Source organism: Vicia villosa, linkage group LG2 (assembly GCF_029867415.1).
Source record: "Vicia villosa cultivar HV-30 ecotype Madison, WI linkage group LG2, Vvil1.0, whole genome shotgun sequence".
NCBI classification, from domain to species: Eukaryota; Viridiplantae; Streptophyta; class Magnoliopsida; order Fabales; family Fabaceae; genus Vicia; species Vicia villosa.
In genome coordinates, this window is record NC_081181.1 from 151,880,756 (window position 1) to 151,901,535 (window position 20,780).

Sequence of the window (20,780 nt, forward strand, 5' to 3'; positions counted from 1 at the left end):
TTCAGCTTTGAATGGTTGATTTTGTCGTATAGGAATATGCAACTTCAGGTAATATGTGACATTTAATACAAATAACGTGAAGTTCGTGACTCTATTAACTATGAAGGTACAACATTTAAGAGAGCTTCAAAATTGGAGAATTATCGACGGACCACATGTCTTTTTGTTTTAATGAAGTCAATGATTTTCTTTTTTAAATATTCACACTCAGGCTTATTCGAGATATATTAATTTGATTGTATACTCAGCTAAAGTTTTCTACTCAGGTATTTGGATGTTACTCTTTAAATTAGAGCTACAAAAATATGGATGACAACAAGTCGGGTCAGGTGCGAGTTTTACACTACTCAAACCCGTATCTAAAATTGGTAGGGGACAACTTCTCTACCCATCACAAAAAGATGGGTAGTGTACCTTCCACCAATTAGATGACACCATTTAATTTTTATGTATTTAATTATTTATTATATAGATTAATTGTTTCATGTTTTCAATGCATTTTATACTAAAGGTAACCTTACCTAACTTTTTGAGTTGGGTAAATAAGAATTCACCAAATTGACATCCGAACTCGAACCTAAACCAAAATGCTGTTCGGGTGGCAAAATAATACCAACGAGTGTAATTTCGAGTTTCGGGTGCGGATTTCACACTACTCAAACCCGCACCCGAACACAAACCCAAACCCAGTCAATTCGGGTTTTCACCCGTTGACTCGGGTTCGGGTGCGGGTAGGCCCCGCGGGTTTGAGTCTGCTTGCCATTCCTAACTACAAAATTAAAAATAAATTAATAAATATTGATCCTCATAAATTAATTATTTTTAATTTTAGTCTCTTTAAAATTTTCTTTTAAAGAATAATTATTTTAAAATTTTCAATCCATATTTTTGGTCCATTCAACTAACGTCTGTTTACAAAGCTGACATGACACTTGTAGCGGTGAAATTGGTGTTTTTTGGTTAGGGGAGTTTTGAGGGGTCATGGAAGGTATAAACACCTTCAAAATGATGTTTAGAAGTTTCCCAAACCTTTGGTTGACACCCATAATTGCTAGAACTCAGAATCACTATAAAAGTGCAAAGACAAGAAAAGTGAGAATTTCAAGTGATAGGTGACTTGGAGAATTCTGGTGTAATTGATCAAGGGAGTAATACTCTTTATTTATAGGAAATAATTAGGGTTTGTGGGAGGAAAAAGTTCAGAGTTTTGAAGCTCCCATGTGACTTTGTACTTCTTTGCTTGTGTGTGAAGAAATGAGAAAATTGGAGTTCCAATGGCAAGGTACAAGTTCAAGCATGCTTCCATGACTTTATTCTGAGTTTGGAGAGCTTGCTTGTGGTGTTCAATTTGCTTTTGATGCAGAGGAGACATCGTAGTGGCTCAAGGAGTGGACTTTGTGCATAAAGCTAGGTTTTCTAAAATGGAAGTGGAGACTTTAGTTTATAAATGGCATGAAACTTGGACAATGCATAAAATACTTGGTCCATAGCTCAAAAGAACGTGCAATCTTCTGATTATGGCCTCTTGAACAAGTTAAAATGACTGTACTTGAGAGATTCCTACAGATTTGGATGAATTTTGGAATTTGTTCTTCATGAAAATGCTCTATTTCAAGTGTTCATGGTGCCCTATTGACAAATTCATATCTCTTTGATAAAGCCATGGATTTTCCTGCTACTTAGCTCTTTGGAAAGCCCTTGCTACATACTTAAATTCACTAGTTAAAAGTTTCCTCAAACTCTTTTTGGATCATTGAGAAAAATGGTCATAAAGTTAAGAAAAAATCCAAGTAAAACACTTGAAAATTTCTCCAAGTCTTTTGAAAATTATCTTCTTAATTCCATATCTCTCAAAATAATCATTTTTTTGCAAAAAGTTCCAATATGATAAGTTGTTTGTTTTGCCAGGATCTACAACTTTGATGTTGGATATTTTTGAGTGTGTAAGCAAAATTTGGAGATCCATGAATTAGGTCAAAATACACTTAAAAACCCTAATTTGACTTTTTGTTGACTTTTTTGATTCTTGATGAATTCCTTGAATTTTCTTTGATCAAATGTCTTAGATATCCATATGATGATGATTTGGATCCTTGAATATCCATAGTTGACTATTTTTCTCAAAAGTCAAAGGTTGACTTGCACAATTGACTTTTTCCAAATGAACCACCGTTTTATGATTTCCAAATGAATCAAGCTTTCTTATTCAAATGAATGATATGGATGGACTATAATGTTGATTTGGATGCCCTTGAATCACATTTTGAGTCTTGGAACCATCTCCTGATTAAAAGTCAACCCTCTAGTGAAATTAGGTCAAAAACCCTAATTTGAGCTTCTGATGATCTTGAAGGTGATTGATCTTGCATTGACCCATCCTTGGACCTTGGTATTGATTAGAGAGTCCCTTGAATCTTAGAAGAATGTTAAATTTCTTTGTGGGTTTCAAAACCCTAATTTGCTCAATTTTTTCTTGACCAGTCTCTTGTCTTGAGACACAAGCAACAAACAACAATTTTTTTTTTGTATTTTGGTTAGCAAATGATAAATGCATGACGATTATAATGACAATGATGATCCTACTATTTAAGATATGGTGGGATCTCAGTGGTAAAAAATTGGGGTGCAAAAAAACTAACGCACGTCAATGTTATCTTGACAAAAATGCTGTTGACATGGATGCCACGTGATATTTTGTCTCAATTTTATATAAATTTAATTTATAGCGACTAATATTCTGTCGTTAAATTCAGCGATAACATGAACATCATGCAAAAATTCAAAAACCGTAGCTAATCTATAGCCATCTCGTAGCTAATCTCTAGCTAATTTAAACACATTATTCTTATAACCTAGACTTCATTTTTACATTTTTTTTTGTAAGAAAGTTTCTCACATCATTAGGATCTCTCTCACAATTTTTTTTGACTTGAGATGAATTAAATATGAATTTTTCAAACGCCGATTTTCTATGAAACGAAAACATTGACATATGGTTGAACTTTAAACTAATACTTTGCAGAGACTTATATCATAACACATATAAAAAGGATCTAAATGTTTTCATGGCATTTCAAATAAGTCTCTATTTTTTTTTATCTAAACACATATGAATGTGTTTTTTTCAAGTGATGTAATGAGAAATTTAACACTATTGATCGTAAAAAAACTGACATATTTTAATTTTTTTTTCACATTAGTGTATAAAATTATAAGGATATCTCCCATAAAAATTGATTTTTTTTTGCCATGAGGTGAATTAAATAAGACTTTTTTAAGCGCCAAATTTTCATGAAACAGAAACAACGCAGCATTGAAATATGATTGAATTTTAAGCTAATATTTTGCAAGGAATTAGATAATAACACATACAAATTATTTTAAAAGTTTCATGATATTTTGAATAAATCTCGATTTATTTTGATTTTCTGATTGAAACATATATATGTATTTTGATCTAAAAATCAAAATAAATCAAGACTTATTCGGAATGTAATGAAAGCTTGCAAATACTTCATATATGTTATGAGATAAGTCCTTGAAAAATAATAGCTTAAAACTCAATCATATGCTAATGTTTTTTTTTCCGTGTTTCAGTTTTAAAGAAAATCAGCTCGTAAAAAAATCATATTTAATTCATCTAAAGTCAAACAAATTTAAATTGTTGTGAGAGAGATCCTTATAATGTGATTAAATTTCTTGCAAAAAATCATGAAAAAAATGAAGTCTAAATCTTAAGAATGTTGTGTTTGAATTAGCTACAAATTAGCTACGGTTTTTGTGTTTCTGTACATGTTAACGACAAATTTAGTGAAGAAATATCTGTCGCTATAAATTATATTTATTTAAATGATATAAAATGGAAACAAAATGTCATGTGGCATCCATGTCATCATCTTTGCCATGCTAGCATTGCCACGTGTTTGTGCCACATCAGCTCTATTAACGAATGTTAGCAGGATGAACCAAAAGTATGGATTGGAAATTTTAAAGAGACCATTCATTAAAGGAAAATTTTAGAGGGATTAAAATGAAAATGACTATCTTTATGAGGAACAATAACATATTTAACCCGTCAATCTTTTATTTATATATGTAATCTATCAAAATATACTATCGAAAACATGTTATTGATTTTGTTAATACTACTAATGTATTTGCTATCAAAATATATTGTTAAAAGTATAATTTCAATAAATCTCGCTTAGATATAAAGGCTAAAAAGAGTTTATATAAAGTGTCATTTCTCATTTTATTAGTCGATTTTGTAGGATGAGTTAAGCCAAATTCTAATTTTACCATGATATCACAAGCCTATCAATTCGAGCTATCCACAATTTATATGTGCACTAGGCCTAATAGTATTGGTGCAAGGGAGTGTATTATAAAAATCAAGCCCACATATTAACAACTCGGGTCTTCCCCTGTTTATATCATAAAATCAAATCTAACCGTGTTGAATGTATGTGAGAGGGTGAACTGGGAAGATTTCAAATCCAACATTAATTAAATATACAACATGAAAAGAGTTTATAAAATTTGTCACTCATCACCTTACAAGCCGATTTTGTAAAAATGAGTTAGATTAAGCTCTAATCACATTTTTTAGGGTGAAAGGACAAAATTCCTTAGCCTTTGTTTGAGAGTTTGGAGAAGAATGGATGGAGGACTTTTAAAAAAAAGAAAAATTGAGTGGAAAAAAAGAAGGATTTAGGTAAGGAGGATTTTGGAAAATTTATTTTTATTCATAAATCAAAATCCCTCTAATTTGAGCGAACTAAAAAATTGTATTGAAGAGGGGTTTGAATGATTTTAGAAGGCTTAGGCGAACTATTCAAATATAATATATGTTGTTATAGTATTTACAAAATTAAAAATATGATAATGATAAAAATTCTTTTATCATTCTTTATGTTAGTCCTTTTGAATTGACTGCATTATGCAAAACAACATGGAGTATGTTCAAACTATTTTTAATGCAAAACTGACACATGTGAAACACAATGTTCCAACATGTGTGCTGCAACATTTGGTCTCTGACAACAAACATATGTTATTGCAGTATTGATTCAGACACATATTTATAAAAAATTTACTCTACAAAGGAGATATATAAAGAGAGTTAATTTGGATATTCTAATGCAACATGTTGAACACGATGCTTCAACTTGTGAGTAATGCAACATATGACCCTGATCAACACGTCATGATGGATGTTACTTGGTGCAAAATTTATGATTGAGATTTAATCATATTTGTTGCAGATTGGTTAGCAATGTTTGTGTGATTTGTTTGAAAGCTGTGAAGATAAAATCAAATTTAAATGGAGATTTAAGTTTGAATTTGAAATATAACAAATCATATCTTTTGTTGGAGATTTTATGGAGCTTATCAAATCCAACAAATTTACCTATTATTCTGGACGAATTTAATTCAGAAGTCCAAAGTAGAAAAGCCCAAAAGATTTTCTTATAAGGAGACTCAATTGTCATGTTTAGGTGTTGGATTTTTGGGCTAGACTAACTTCTTAGTGCCTAGGGTTTGTGAGTATTTTGTTTCTTGTATTCCACGCTAATGCCATAATAAAGATTAGTGTTGAATCTATTGTACATCACTCTATGTTTCACTAACTTGGTATAGTTGTTGGTTTGTTTTAGTTGAGTTATAAGTTCAACAATCATTGTGTTAATAGTAGAATTGATTACTAGGGGTTAGTGATTGCGAGAAAGTGAGAGGGGTTCTCGTATTTAGAGAGATTCCTAAATATAAAGTCATTAGGATTAGGAAGAGGCACTGAATATCATACGGTTGTTGTTCCTAAAACACTAATTGTACAATTGCGAATTAAAAGGCAGAGAGAAACTTTGAATATGCTAATCCTTCTTCTTCCCCTTTCTCCTAAAACCTAATTTCTCTTTTCTCATTTAAAGATTTGTTTTTTCTTCTCAAATCATTATGCGAAAGAATAGTCTTGCAACCAAGGAGTGGTTGAATCACTCGAGTGAAGAATGAGGAACGAGAATCGTGAATCAATCAAGAAAGTGATTGAATCTCGTTTGGTCAAGAGCAATTTCCAACATCTGATATCTAGAGAACTGACTACGATTCTTGGGAAGTATATAGCAATGATTTCTCATCCAAATGGGTGATTTTCCAACAAATCTTCCAATCTTGAATGGTAAGAATTATGATAATTAGTGTAAGTAGATGAAGGTTGTCTTTTACTATCAAGACATGTGGGATCTTGTGAAGAATGGAGTAACACCAATTGGCAAAAATGCAGCAGATGAATAAAAGGATGCACATAAAGATTCAAAGAAGAAAGATTATAATGCTCTCTTTATAATTCATCAACGCGTTGGTCCAAACAACTTTGAGAAAGTTGGTGATGTAGACACACCAAAAGAAGCATGGGACATCTTGGAGAAATATTTTAGAGATGATGAGAAGGTGAAAGAGGCGAGGTTACAAACTCATAAAATAATGTATGAGTTACTTCAAATGGAAGAAATTGAAAGTGTGTCTGATTTCTTCACTAGGGTTACGAAACTAGTGAATCAAATCAAGATGTATGGAGAAATATTGACATTAAGATCAATAGTTGCAAAGATTTTGAGGTCATTGGATCCAAAATTAAACCATCTGATAGTAGCCATAAAAGAATCGAAAGACCTATCTAGTATGACAAAAGAAGAGCTTTAAGAGACGCTTGAATCTCATGAACAAAGAATGGATGAAAGATCTACAAGCCAGGTGAAAGGTAACGTTTCTTTGCAGGCACACTCAGCAAAAGAAAAGAAAGACAAAGGAAGTTGGAACGATAACAAATATAAAGGATGTTACACTAATTAAATTGGCAGAAGTTGCCAACGAGAAGGAAATGCGTGAAACTACAAACCAAAGCAATCATAGAGGTGACACTACAGGTAGAGGAAGAGGTGTTGGAAGGAAACCTGACAAGAGCTATATTCAGTGTTTCAGCTATCACATGTATGGTTATTATGCTAGTGATTGTACACAAAATAAAAGGAATAAGAAGAAGAAGTGCTGCTAATGGTCACAATAGAAGAAGAATAAGAAATATTTAAAGATCGGTGGTACTTAGATTCAGGCTACTCATCACATATAACTAGAAGGAGAGATTAGTTTGTCAACATAAGTCCCTCCATGAAGAACAAGGTGAAATTTTCAAATGACAATACCCTAGTAGCTAAAGGTATTGGTAATGTTCTAATCATGAGGAAATATGGAAAAAGATTAGTGATTGCAAATGTGTTGTATAAACCAGGCATGAAAAGAAACTTGCTTAGCATAGGCAATTGATCGAGAAGAATTAAAAAGTATTAATCAAATATAAGATGATGAGAGTTCTCGACTCAGGTGAAAATTTAATCTTGAAGAGACCCATGTATCAAAACAGAACCTTCAAGATTGAACTTGATGTGATGGAGCACAAGTGTATGGCAACTGCAACTAGCAGGGATGAATGGTTGTGGCACTACAGACTTGTTCACCATAATTTTAGAGATATCAACAACTTGAAGAGGAAGAACATGGTCTCAGGATTTCCAGAGATTCATATTCATAGAGCAATGGTCATGAAGATTGATAACATGTTTTTCATCAATTTGTCAAGAACCTGATAACACATGGAAGAAGAAAATGCATCAAAATGAGATTTCATTATCTTAGAGAGCAAGTAACAAATGGAAAGCTGAACTTGGAACTCGGCAAGACTGAGAATCATATTGAGACATCATGACGAAGGTTGTGCAAGTGGTTTTCTTCAAGAGATTGAAAACTATGATGAATGTATATAGCTTTGACATAATGAATTAGGTGGTGTGTTAAATATGTATTCCTTGTGTTTAGCATGATTATAGATTCGGCAGAGTCGAAGCTGTGTATAGTTGATAGTAGTGTGGATTCAACAGTGAGTGGAATACAATCTATCGAAGTCTGTTAATTAGTTAGAGATTTTATGATGAGTAAGCAGTCTCATTCTAAATAAGAAGGTACCCGTCACTTGTAAAATAAAGAAATAGAGAAAGTTACAATTTAGAATTAAAAGGCAGAGAAAAACTCTGCAGATTTGCTAATCCTTCTTTTTCCTTTTTCTCCCAAAACCTAATTTCTCTTTTCTCCCCCCTTTTTGCTTTCAATAATTTATTTTCTTATCAAATCATTGTGCGAGAAAATTATTTTACAACCAATGATTGGTTGAATCACTCAAGTAAAAAGTGAGGAATAAAAATCGTAAATCAATCAAAAAATTGATTGAATCTCGTTCCGTCAAGAGCAATTTTCAACACTCCTCCAAACATCCAAACAAAGTGTTAGAAAAAGAAAAAGAAAAAGTGTTTACCTTAGGCCATAATGGTGAGTGTGAAATGGGTTGTATAACCAAATGTGTCATTGATTGATTTTGGTAATGTTACTAATGTATTTGTTATTAAAATACATTATTTCGGAAAACCTCTTATGTCTAGGTGTCGTGAGAGCAGTATGGAAGTCTTGAGAGGTGGAGTCATGAACAGATTTTCCATGTGTGGTAATATTTCTTCCTTGCCTGCAATCGCATCATAATCAGTCTCAACCTTTGAACCATTATTGGAATCAAAAGCTTTCTCCTTTTGCTAATTTGGTGCACTGATTGGATTGACATTTATAGGTTCAGACTTCCCAATTTTATCTAAATCTGTCTCTACCAATGGCTTATTACTATCGGTATATGTAAGTAATTCCTTGCAGTTGTATGCATTCAAAGATATTATTCAACTAGTGGATTACATGCAAGAAAAAAATAAGTAAAGATAGTAGTCTATAGAGTCAAGCAGTTATGTACCATTCAAAGTTAATTGGTTTTTTATAAAAAATCCTCTTGTAACTTCTAGTAACACTAGTAATAGAGAATTACCTAATAAGAAATACAAATAAACTAGAGTAATAAAATGGCAAATAGACAAAAAGTAAAATATATAGTGAATGTAGAATCAGACTCATTGAGATTTGAGACATGATCCTTATTATTACATACTTTGCATTATGCACGTTCTTAGCTTAGCTGATTCCATCCTGACCAGTACAAACAAACATGTAACCAATTAGGAAAATAAATTATTTGTAGACTAAACAATAAGTAAAGCAGGTTTAGAAAGATGCTAGGAGAGACCCATAGATATACACGGAGCTAGTTGGAATAACAAAAGGACGAGGGATAAAAAGAGAATAATTGAGGGGCTATATGTTCTATACTAATGTGTTAAACTAGAAATGCCCGTTTTAAGAATCAACATCAACTACTAAATATTATTACTGTTAATCACATTGTAGTCTACAAAACTTGTGACGGTTCTGTTGTTAGAATATGTTTGATTCCAGATAGATGGAAGGGAAAGGAGAAGAAGAGAGAGAAATTTTTTAATTAAATATGTTTTCAAATTTTAAGAGGAGAATGTGGGGGAGGAGAATAAAATCCCTCCAAAATATATTTTTTGCGTTCCTCCGAATTAAGGAATTTAGAGGGGAGGGGAGAAAATATGAGTTTTGCTATATAAAAAATTATTATATTTGTTAAAATATCATCCGTTGGATTTTAGTATTTCAAAATTATTCATTTCTTTCATAATATCGAGTCTCTTCCGTGAGATTTTTCTCAATTGCTTCTATTAATTTATTATAATTATTCTCCACCTACAAATTATTTTTTAAATTTTGTTCTTAGTATAAATCATAATCATTACACTTTTTATTTTTTTAATAATTATTTGTTTATTTATGTTAATTTTTTTCTTCTAATTTTGTTACATATCCTATCATATATATACTTTTTAATTAAATTTTAAACCATTCATTTTAATTTGTTTGTTTATTAAGATTATTAAAAATTATAAATCATTAATATTTAATAATAAATTACTTTATGTATTTATTTTGTTAGATGATTCATTACTATTTAGAAGTTGTTATCAACCTATAATTTAATTTGTATCTAAAATTTATAATTAGAAATAATAGTTAAATTAAAAGAATATCAAAGTAAAAAACTTCATGGTAAAAAAAACTATAATATAAAATGGCTTTTAAAATGTGAGAAAAATAAAGAAATAAAAAAAAACAATGTTTTGAAAAGTAAATTTGTTGACATTATATAGTACTTTGAATTAAAATTTTAAGAAATGTAAATGAATTTAAAAGATGATGGAAGAAATACTTTCTAAAATATTTGAGACAGTTTTTGGTTACGAATATATTTTAAAAATTAAGTATTCGAATATTTATTTGTAAAATCTATTATTTATAGAAAAAGGAAACTAAGTAGTTGTCATTTTAGTGACTAATCATGATTATAACAATTATAAAATCTGTATCAACCAAATTATAAAAATCTTTACACAAAATATAGAGTGGAATAAAATTTCTACTATTAATGTTCTAGAAAATAATATAATGTTCAAAAAGTACAAGTATGCATGGTATCCCACAAAGGTAGGTATTAGAGGCCTTAGTAGATTAAACAAATTTGGGTGGTTAGGGCTTGTCCACGGCGGGGAGAAGCTCTGTATGGTGGTTTTAGAGGATCTTCTCACGTGAAGTGACAAGCTCTGAATATTAGTGTGGTGCTTGGATATGCGCGTATGAATTATGGTATCTCACATCTTCCAGTTTAGAGGAGAAATATTTATAGAGGTCTTGGACCTAGAGTTTTTTGGGAAGGGTTACCACCCACTCAATCAATGATGGACCGTTGAATTCCTATTTCCTAGGGAGACGTCGATCAACTTCTAACCCTGACTTCTCTCTTCCCAAGAAACACATTTTCTTATGTTCTCCCATATTTTGGCAAATGAAGGCACTTGGGGAGAGGTGATACCTCATTGTAGGAAACATATGGCCGTCGCCCCTCCAAGGGGCTATAAGGAACCCGCCATCTCCATATCTTTTACAAACATAACACTACACAATCCCTCAAGCACGATGGATTTAATAAAGGGCAGGATATTTTTTCGATCTTAAAACGAAGGAGTATCCCGAAGCCCTAAGTTTCCCAATGATATGTGTGAGTAACCAAACCGATTAGGCTTTGGGTTCTTAGGAGAGATTGCGTTGAGCCCAACTGATGAAACCATAAGTCCCTCAAGCAAAATTATATGGGACATGAGACTACAGGTCCCTAAGGCGAGGCATATGACCTCTTATATGAGACTTCTATCAAGCCCTCAAACAAGACTTCAAACTAAGTCTCTTAAGAAAGACTTCGGTCGTGCGTCTTAGTTGAGATTTATATGTTTGGTTCTGCACGAGGAACCTTTATATCTCTCAGGCGAGGAATTCAGATAGCTTGGGAGACCTTGGCCCCTTAGGCATAATTGTGTGGAACCTGGCTGATGAGACTACAAGTCCCTTTGGACCTCTCGTTTGGGACTTCTATCAAGCCCTCAGACAAAACTTAAAACTAAGTCTCTATATTAGACTTCGATTTCTCCCCTTGGAATAGATTAATATGTTTGGTCCCGCCCGAGGAAAATCTATGTCTCTCAGGAGGATAATTTAGATAGCCTAGGAGATCTTGGTCTCTTAGGCAAAATTATAGGGAGCCTGACTAATGAGACTACAAGTCCCTCAAGCGAGGCGTTTGACCTCTCGGGTGAGACTTTTATTAAGCCCTCAAACAAGACTTCAGATTAAGACTTTTAGGCTAGACTTTGATCGAGCCCCTAGGGCGAGATTTATATATTTGGTCTTACCTGGAGAAACTTTTTGTCTCTCAGGCGGAGAATTTAGATAACCTGGGATATCTTGGACCCTTGGGAGAAATCATATGGAGCTTGAATTATCAGACTAAATATCCCTTATGCAAGGTGTTGGAACTCTCAAGCAAAACTTCTATCAAGGCCTCGGACAATACTTATGGCTAAGTCGCTTAGGCTAGACTTCGATCATGCCCCTTGGGCGAGATTTAAATGTTTGTTTCTTCCCGAGGAAACTATATTTCTCCCAGGCTGGGAATTCAGATAGCCCGGGAGATATTTGTCCCTTAGGTGAAATTATATGGAGTCTCGTTAATGAAGCTAGAAGTCCCTCAGGCGAGACGTTGTACCTCTTAGGCGTGACTTCAATCAAACATTTAGACAAGACTTGGGACTAAGCCTCTAGGGCTAGACTTATGTTGTGCTTCTTGGGACAGATTTATATGTTTGGTTCGCACGAGGAAAATTTATGTCTCTCGTTCCAGTAATTCAGATAACCTTGGATATTTTTGTCCCTTATGCGAAATTATATGGAGCCTAGCCAATGAGGCTACAAGTCAATCAGGCCAAGAGTTGTACCATAGTCACATAATTCACAATTCGCTTCGGTACGTGGTACGGGTTCAGGTTCGCGATTCACAACTCTTGAAGAATTCGGTACGTGGGGGGTATACTTAGTCGGTACGTTATCGGTACACCATCAATAGTTTTTTGCTAGTCCATTTATGAAAATAATAAGTACAATCTAATATGTAATACAAAACTAAAATTTATTAATGTTGCATAATGTTCAGTAAGCTTTTAAACCAATCTATGTATAAAAACAGGCCCACATCGGGTAGTTCATAAGCATTAGAGTGGAGAATTGTTTATAAAATAATAAGCACATCACTTCTCACAAGTAAATTGGTAGTAAATAAAGCATAATGAGTATATCCTATTGTGCAGCTTACATTTTACTACCATTATCATTAGTGGTCTTGAGGCCAATTAACTGAATCATATATGGTTCATTAAATACGTGGCTTTAAACGCATTCCATATGAATTGTCACGTACCAATACGTAAAAGAACCGCATTTTGGTACTTGCGAATTGGTTCGCGGTTCGTTGCCACTTAGGCGAATTATGTAACTATGAGTTGGACTTCTCGGGCGAAACTTCTTTCAACCTATCATACAAGACTTAAGACCAAGTCTCTTAAACTAGACTTTGGTCATGCCCCTAGGGGGAGATTTATGTATTTTGTTCCGGCCGATGAAACTTTTTGTCTCTCAGGCAGGGAATTCAAATAGTTTATTTGTATTGCCTTAAAGGGCACCGAGGATTTCATACATGACACGCGACACATAAAATATTGCCTCAAGAGGTGATAAAGATCTTCTCCATGAAGTCTAGCAGACAAAATATTTTCTTGAGAGGCGGCAATGATCTTCACCATGAAGTCTAGTATACAAAGTATTGCCTTTATATAAGGCAAGAATCTTCACTATGAAGTCCAACATCCAAAATATTTCCTGTAGGGGCGACAAGGATCTTTTCTATGAAATCCAACATACCAAATATTGCTTTTAAAAGTGACAAAGATCTTCGCTATGAAGTCCAACTTACAAGATATTTCCTTTAGAGGCGACTAGGATCTTCAGTATGAAGTCCGACCTACCAGGTATTGCCTTAAAAGGCGGCAATGATCTTTGCTATAAAGTTTAGTATTCAAAATATTTCCTTAAGAGGTGACAAGGATCTTTGCTATGAAGTCTAGAATTCAAAATATTATCTTAAGAGGTTGCATGGATCTTTTCTATGAAGTCTAGCATACAAAATATTTAGAAAATATCCCTGTTTGTTATAAATATTCAAGAAATTTTTCATAAATAAATACTTACATTTTTTAATAAATTTCAAATAATCTCAGTTGTAATAATATTTAAGATGAATATTGTTCCAAGTTTTATGCAGGAGCTGTCTGTCCAGTTCCTGCAACTTGTATGTCCCATGAGGGAGCTTCTGGAATATGCGATATGGTCCATCTTAGTTGGGTTGTAGTTTCCCGTGTTGTGTAGGTAGAACCCCTTGTTTTAAGACTAGATCGCCTTCATGTATATCCCTTGGCTTGACTTTGTATTTTTATCCTCTGGCGGCTCTATACTTGTCGGGGAATTCTTAAACACGGGTGGCTACCCTTAATTCATCGACTAGGTCTGCCACACATTTTAATTCTGCTTTGTTTTTCTCTTGATCAAATTGGGAGCGTCACAACAAGGGTGTTTCAATCTCTACGGGTTGAAAGGCGTGTGTTCCATACACCATGGAGATTGGAGTTTCCTTGGTAGTAGAGTGAGGGGTGGTGTGATATAACCATAATATTTCGTGGAACAACTCTACCCATAATCCTTTGGAAACATCAAGCTTTTTATTGAGTCCTTTCAGAATTACTTTGTTTACCGATTCATACTTTCTATTAGCTTGGGGTGTACATCAGATACAAACTTTTAATGTACTCCAAATCTTGGCAAAAGTCAGTGATCATAGCACTGGTGAATTGGGTCCCGTTATAAAAAATAGTAGCTCCGGAAAGTTCAAACCTGAAAAATAATTTTTTGCCAGTAGAAATAATAAACTCTTTTTGTCGTGATTTTAGCGACAACTTTCGCCTCTATTTTCTTTGTGGAATCTATTCTCACTATCAAGAATTTAATTTGATTTGGAGCTAGGGAAACAGACCCAAGAGGTCCACCCCTCATTGGTAGAAAAGGACAAGGTGCTATAAATGATTGAAGAAGGTGGGTGTACTTCTCACATTGGTCATACTTCTTAACTAAGGCGATGTTATTAGTTATTAGAGTAGGCCAATATTATCCCACCCTTAAAAATTTGTAGGTGAGAGCTTTTCCACCGATGTGACTGTTGCAAGCTCCTTTGTGTACTTCACCAAGTACCAGGGAAGATTCACGCTCTCCCAGGCATCGAAGAATTGGAGAAGCTCTCCCTATTTTATAAAGCTTCCTCGAGAGAAGCGTGTATTTAACATCCTACTTTCAAATTCTCCTTGATTCCTCTAGATCCAGTGCGAGTTCGTCTAACTATAGGTAACAAAGTATGGGTGACATCTAGGAAGACTCAAGGATAACTTCCAAGGTGTAAACCTCACCCTCCTCGATATTGAGGGAGGTTTGTGTCTCTAAGACCACCGTTCATTTAAACCTTAATTTTTAGAGGTCACAAGTTTGGACAAAAGGTTTGATCTAAAATTTTATTCGAGGGGAACATGTCCTATTTTAAAAGAAGTAAAGCGAGAAGACATACTTCGTACCTTTTACAAATATCTTATCAATTAGGGTTCTTTTGTATGGTATCATTCAGAGACTTGGTTGGTGATTAATTTGGAGTGGTTCTTGGCTTTCAGTCCGAAGGCTCCTATTTATAAGGAGAGAACCATGCTTTTTATAAGCGCCTTGTATTTTGCCTCATTGTTGCTGGATGTGAACTCTAACTTCAAGGATTGCCCGATAAGTATATTGCTAGGTACTTATATGACTATCCTAGAGCTGTTATTCTTCATTTTCGAGACACCGTCAACTAATAGCTAAACTCTGCAACAAAATTTGTAAGGGCTTAAGACTTGATGCTTCCTTTTGAGACATACTGGATATCATATTCTGAGAGTTCCACCACCCAATACACCATCTTTCCCGCCTGATCGGTCACCAATTTTACTTATTCTCCGTCAATTATCTGATAAAAATCGGTCATTTCGGTAACATGGTTGTTTGTTTGTTCTTTGTTTTAATTTAGTTCTTTCATATTTTTCAATTATATGTTATTTGTAATTTCTAGTATAATAGTTGCTTTTGATGCTTGTTTTGGTAGTAATTATGTTTCAGGTTTATGCAGTAAAGTCCATAAGAAGAATGCAGAGCCAAACAAATGCGAGTCGAAGTAAAAATGAAGATATAGCGCATACAGTGGCCTGACACGGGTACCGGTGTCACAGGACACAACCCGTGTCAGGAAGCAGGAGGAAACAAAAGAGAGTGGGGCAAGCAGTGGCCTGACACGGGTACCCGTGTCACAGGACACTGCCCATGTCACAGGACACTGCCCGTGTCAGCAAGCCTGGGAGAAAAAGTAATCCGTGATGTTGGCAGAAGGCCAACACGGGTGCCAGTGTCACGGGACACGACCCGTGTTGGCAGGCGCGAGGCGAAATTCTAATTTTCATATTTTAAAAGGCTTGAGCTCATTAAGGATATTTTGGACCTTTCGCATGTTTGGATGATGAGCTGATACTACTAAAACCTAATTCTGATAAGGATTGAGGCATCTTGGATCATATTGGAGATTTCTACGAAGGAGAGAAGAGCAATCAAGGGTTTGGAAAAGGGAGATCTTCAAGAGCGGAAGCAATTGAAGATTGAAGCAATCCTCATCTCTTGTAATGTTTACAATTACCTTTGTAGTTTTCTTAATTACTATGAGTAGCTAAACATATCTATGTTAAGGGGATGTCCCTGAATCGCTTTTATGTAATGAATTGAGTACCGTTGTTTTACGAATTTAAGGTTTCTATGAATTTAGTTTATTTTCAAAGTATCTCATGCTTCATTCTATTGGAAAATATTATGTTGATTTACGGTTAAGGTTAGGTCGGAAAAACCACCTTAACGCTTTTTGAATAATAACACTACCGGTAAACTGCTTAGGAATAAGGATTTGACGGTATTGATCATCCATTCTAGGTTGAGCTCACAAGGTTCTTGGTGCAAAATTTAGTTGTTAAGGAATTAAAATTGAATCTTAGTGCCAAATAGATTTTCCGCTAAGGAATTAGGGAAAATTATATTGAGAATTGATACTTAATCATATTAACGAATCTTTCGTAAGACAGCGGTTACATGAATTACAAGGCGATTCATACATCTACCTTAGCATATTTTCTCATACTTGTACCAAGTCAATTATTACTTATTGTTTATTTTAAATATTGTCATTTTAAGTTAATCAAACCAACAAAAACCATACTTGATGACCTTTTATTCAATTGAATTCTAATTCTCACTTATATTACCACAGCAGTCCTCGAGATCGATACTTGGATAATCTCCACTTTAATAACTACATCGGTAAAAATTAGTACACTTGCTATTTTCCGATCACCGCCTGACATAGCTTATTTAGAACTTATCAATAAGGATAATTAGTTTTAAATAGGATTTTGTGACCCTATAAATAAGGTCTCAATTTCATCGTCACGATGACAACACCAGCCCCAACTTCTTAATCTTCTTATAACATGTTTTGGTTCCCATGAATACTTTTCATACGAAATTGTCATACCCCAAAATTTGCCCTACCTACTTCACTCACAAAGTTTCAAAGGATAGGGCTCCATTCAAGATGCACTCCTAGTCAAAAGCCTCCTAAGGCTAGGGTTTGAGATTCCTCTAAGAGGGATCAATGAGATGAGGCTCTTAATCAAGGGTATATGGCTCATAATGATCTAATCTAACCCCAGGGCAAAGGTCAAGGCACCACTCCAAAAGTCACATGTTCAAACAGTCTCCAAATCTACAATCAGCTGATTCAAAATCAAAGTCAAGGCATGAGCCAAACTTCTAAGCATGGGTCAAACAACAAGTATGGGGATGTATATCCATCATTTGATCAAAATTGATCATGATTCCATTAATAGAAACTCAGAGATGAACCAATCTAAAAAGTTCAAATTAGGGTTTCTATAGGAGAAAGTCAACCCAACTTTGACTGGGCATAACTTTCACATGGAACATCAAAAATTCCCCACTCAAAGCCTATTTTGAAGGAAATTGGATTCTCTACAACTTTGTCTCTCACAAGCCAAGGCTAGAAATGCTTCATTTGGAAGGTACAAGGCAAAAGATTACAGGTCCTTTTTAAGCAGTCTCCAAAAGCAGTTTTTTTGCAAAGAGGATATGATCAAGATAAAAGCTCCAAATGGAAAATATGTTCCAAAGTGGCTTATAGAGGACATCTTGAGGTTTCCAAAAAGTCCTAGCACTCCTTCATATCTTAAAAATTGAGTGAAATATGCTTGATCAAAGTTAGGAGATTTTTAGGGACCAAATGTGGAAAAAGAGGGTTCAAATGGAGAAGTTTTGCAAATGGGCCTATGGTTTTATAATACAAACTTGGTCCACAAGTCATTAGCATGCCCAAAACAAAATGCCACGAAATTTAACCTATTATTTGATTTAATATAATTTTTTATCTCATTTTTTATGATTTAATTAAGTGTAAAATCAAATATTATGTTAAAATATTGGTATAGGCCAAAATCCAATCAATATTAATGGTAAACATGATGTAATTTCGTGGTAATGGGATCAAAGAAGAATAAAATCAAATCTTGGCCAAAATAGTAGCTTAGCATTCAAGTAAGAAAATCAAATTTCTCAAAAAAGCAAGATTGGATTCAAAGGCTATTTTGGTTCTTTTTCTTGACCTAAAGATCCCCCTATAAGTACTAAAGAGAGGCATAAGGGTTGAGGACGAAAATTCTGGGAAGAAAAGTACTTGCAAGAACCGAAAAAGTCATAAAAAAGTGGAATTCGGTTTTGGAGAATTTGGGGCTTTCATCGAGAACTAAAGGTTTCCAAAGCTTCTTCAAGTAATCTGGAACGTGTTTGGATCGTTTATCAGCTTCAGCACCCCCAGAATTTCTCCATAATAGCCAAGGTATGTGGTTTTAAAAACTGAATCGATTAGCATATTATATGCATGTTCATGTGAATTTGATTGTATGTTTGAGTTTGTGTCATTGCTGTGGACGTTTCTGAATCATTTTCTTTAAGTTTGGGGGCGTAAATCATGTTCGGCCATGGGAGGCCGAGTTAGGGTTTTGTTTTGGATTTGGGGGTTTTCAGTAGGGATAAAATTAGGGTAAGGCAGGGTTGGCATTGAGATCGCGTGACCAAAACGAGTGGAATCAGGGGGTTGCGCCTTTCCTATTGGCATCCATGTGCTGTTCGTTATTTTTGGTAGTGAGGGGTTTGCTACGAAAAATCCTTAGCAGTTTCGTAGCTAAATATGCAGGTTTTGCAGGTCTGGAGGTAAGTGATGATGCGTTGGCATGATCTGGTTCGCCAATTCAAATTTTGGCGCGCGTTACTATTTGCGTATTCCAGTTTTGTTTTTGTTTATTTTTTGATAGTTGTTTAACGCGCGTGTGTGGGTGGTGCAGTGGTCATGTGAAACGTTAGTGAAGGGGAGGTCGTGGGTTCGAGCCTCCCCTTTGCCCATTTATTTTTCTAAAATTTCAACCCTCGATCCAGTGCGCCTCAGCTTCAAACCCTCACTATGCACCCTCAAATCTGAGCCATAGAATTCTATTAATTTAGATCCAACGAATCCTGGTTGCATACCCATACCATACACCATAACTGCAACCATATTGAATCAAAACCTAGTTAACTAATTTAATTTAATTAATATATTCAAATTGTAATTATTTCTTTTATATAATTAAAGGTTTAATTAATTGTTTAATAATTATATTTTGTAAATGGAAAATATATATGATATTATTATTAAATTACAATTTGTTATTCGTGCCGATTAAATCGATTAATCGCTATGGTTAGCAACAATTTAATTAAAATGTTATTTAATTAAGTAAATTTGGTTTCTATTATGTGGTTAAATGGTTGCAATTATCTTATTAATTGTGATGATTAACCGTTTTTCTCTCCGATTTAATTTGTTATTCTTTTTAATCGAATCAATCGATTGCGAGGGGTAACAATACAAAATAAAATTCTACAAAATTATTAAAAAATACTTCAACTCATTATTAGTGATAATCGAATCAATCGATTAAAATTGGTAGTGATGCAATTATTAATCTTTCAACTATGGTGATCAAACCTATTGATCATTGCGGTTAATTGTGCCAAATCAGGGTTGTACGCCCACTCCTAAAAAACACTTCCCAAAACTTGTATGCATCGAATCATACATTATCATAGGCTATTTCAAAAGCCTTTGAGGCAAACTATATCAAATCAAATTTCAAACCCTAAGAGCGTACAACCCGTCCCCCGAACTACGTGGACTCTGATTCTCCCTAAGGAGATACGTAGGCATTTGGCAACAAGGCGAGTCTCCCACCTCCAAACCCTAATCATTTTAATAATTAATTTTGTCAACCCTAATAACTGATTATCATCTGCCTTTGCCCTAACCCTAATCTTTGAAATGTTAACCTTTAGGAAAGGGTTTTGGGTGCCTAACACCTTCCCTTAACCCGAATATGGTATCTTACCCTGAATCTCTAAACCATCAAAGGTTTCCTATTCGCCTTGGTAGAATAGGTGGCGACTCTAAACATTAATTTTTAGGCAGGTTGCTACAGCTGGCGACTCTGCTGGGGAAACACTATAATGGTGAATACTATGCTCCTATGGGTTTTAGGTTTAGGTTTGGGGCGCATTTTAGGGTTGGCATTTTTGCCATTTTTAGGGTTTGGGGGTTGCACCTTTTAATATTTTTATTTTTATTTTATTTGTTTATTTGTCTATTTGTTTTTTTGTTTTTTTGATTAAATATTTGTTTATCTGCCTTTAAATGTTTTATTATTACATGCATTGCTGGTTTGTTATGCTTTGTTAAACCCTAAGTGTGGGAGTTAACTTTGAGACCAAATGGGGACACGAATCGCCTACGAGTCTCATTGATAACTCCACTCGGAGTGGGTTGAGTATTCGGAAAGGTCCAAAACGAGGCTTGACTTTGTTGAGGGCTGGACTGGATACTTGGCTGATCTCTCCGAGAACCTACCCCAAAAATTCGAACCTCATGGATAAAATGAGCCGTTCTAAAATCCGAAGAGACAAAGAGTCTCGGAGGCTACGAACGACCCCATGAGACCTTCTAGAACCCCCATAAAAAGGTTGGCTCCCTAGAGCCCCCTACGTCGAACCTATGAACTTAGGTTTCTTGAAATATTATATGTTTTCTTTTATATGTTTTATCTTCTTTTTTTGTTATTATGTTT